Source organism: Miscanthus floridulus, chromosome 8 (genome assembly GCF_019320115.1).
Source record: "Miscanthus floridulus cultivar M001 chromosome 8, ASM1932011v1, whole genome shotgun sequence".
Taxonomy (NCBI): domain Eukaryota; kingdom Viridiplantae; phylum Streptophyta; class Magnoliopsida; order Poales; family Poaceae; genus Miscanthus; species Miscanthus floridulus.
Genome location: NC_089587.1, coordinates 103,772,445 through 103,774,800, shown reverse-complemented (window position 1 = coordinate 103,774,800; position 2,356 = coordinate 103,772,445).

The following is a 2,356-nucleotide window of genomic DNA, read 5'->3' as shown; positions in this document are numbered from 1 at the left end:
GTTCGCCTGCTTTCGGATGAACCCTCTCTTTCAACCGAATCTCTCCACAATGTTATGAATGAGAGCCCTGATGATTATTCTGGGGGCTCAACCAAGACCGCATTGAGCTGCCATGCTTTCCCTTTGGGGTTTGGGGCATGATCTTCAATGTTAGCCACGACAGTGTCACCAAGGATGGCAAAACCGCTAAAGAGCGTGAAGCTCATCTAGCGAAGAATGCCGATCGCCAACGTCGCTAAGATGCAGAAGCAGCCCAAGTGGCCAACAAAGATGGTCGTGGCCTGCCCCACCATCAATGTAATCTATAGGAGGCATTTGACATGGTGGGTGACCAGCTAGTCTACCATACTCCAAGAGCCAATCTAGCTATCGCTTTCAATGAGCTCGACAAACTCCCTCACACTACAAAGGTCGAGAAGGTCCGAGCACATATCATAGCAGCGCAAGTCCAAGTCAATATGTTCCATAACGATGCCCCATCTTATTCCAACATATTAGCTCATGGCCACTGCTCTCACCATGACAGAGGAGGCCACCATCATGGCACCGAGGGCCCCCAACCTCAGGCTGGAGGTCCCTAACTCTATAGAGGATCTAGAGGTAACTATGAAGCTTATTCATGCCATGACAGCCACCCACTGCGCCCCAGGGAGGTTGGGGTGGCAACCGCAACCAGGAGGTCAATCAACCCCCTCGTGACCTTCGTGATGACATCAACACCGGCGCAGATGTCTGTGGCTGCATTGAAAATAGTAGGTCCGCACGCTATGAAGTAGAGATGGAGCATCGCTGACAATTCGACACCAAACACGAGGGATTTGCTGCCCATCAAGCGCCACTTCCCGCAGGCGCATTAGGACTTTGCCCCTTCATGGAAAGGCTCCAAGCTGTCTGATGGCCTGTGGGTTTCAAGGTTCTTGGTGTTAACACATATGATGAAAAGGCCAACCCCACTTAGTGGCTAACTCTATATGAGATCACCGTAAGAGCCACAGGCGGAAGACGAAGACATCATGGCAAACTATCTACCTGTCATGCTTAACCAGTCTCTGAACAACTGGCTCCTTAGCCTACGGGAGAACTCCATCTAATCTTGGGATGACCTCAAGAAAGTCTTCATAGACAATTACATGGCTACAGTGCGAGTAGCTGGCACCAAGTATGACCTAGAGAAGCTTCATCAATCCTCTGAGGAGTCCCTACATGATTTCATCAGGCGTTTCTTGGAGACAAGAAATTTTGTTCCCAACATCACTGACAGCCAAGGTCATCGTCGCTTTCATAAAGGGGCTCTAGCATGAGCAACTCTGTGGCAAGCTGTATCAGCAAAAGGCCCACAACCATTGGCGAACTAATACAAACAACAAACGGATATGTCGATGCCAAAGAAGTGCAACTGGGCTGCCTGCTCCGCTCACCACCAATGCCACGATGATGACCGTCAGTGAAAATAGGTGCTACGACAGACCTCAACCACTGCCGTGATGACCAAGACCGTCATGATGACCATGACCACCACCAAGATGACCACAAGCCCCAGTGTGACGACCGCCCAGATAGCTCGAGAGGTAGACAAGGCCATCGTCGCTGGCCTGATAACACCATCAACACTTGTGCCAAGCGCACCTATGATGCTGATTTCGACAAGCTACTAGATGGCCCATGCCCTATCCATAAGGATGCCAAGCACACCATGCGAGAGTGTAGAGGCCTAAAAACAATGCTCGGTGGCGAATCATCAAAGAAGCCACAGCGCAACGATGATGAGACCGAGGATGGTCTGTAACACCTCAGGTGTTTGGCTTCCACATTTGCACTTGCATTTCATAAACATGAGCATCATTCATCCATTCATGAGTTAGAATTATATGAAACATGCTTTTGAAACATTACAACATATTGTTATATTTTATGTGTGATTGTTTTAGGAAATGAATAGTGTGTAACACTCAAGTGCAACATGTGCAACTCACTTTAGTGAAACATGGTTAGCTAGTACAATGCCACAAACTCATGAAACACATTAAACATGGTTTTGAAACAGAAGTAACAAAGTCACTTATTCTTCCTTGTTTCAATACATGTGATGCTTGATTTTGGTGTGACCAATGTGTGGTGTGGCTAATTATCCTCTTAAGCAACTTAGTTATACTTAGAATGTCATTAGGAACAATGTTCATGTTGATCACTTTGCCTAATTAAGTTTCCAAGTCATGGTTTGACTAGTGTTGACCTCTAGAGCTCCTTGGTTTGACTATTTAAAAAGTATAGCTTAGAGTGTTTGCATGTCTGAGCAACCTAAAGCAAAGTTGTAGCAAATTTTATGAGGAACAAACTTTGTTTAGAGGCCAAGTCA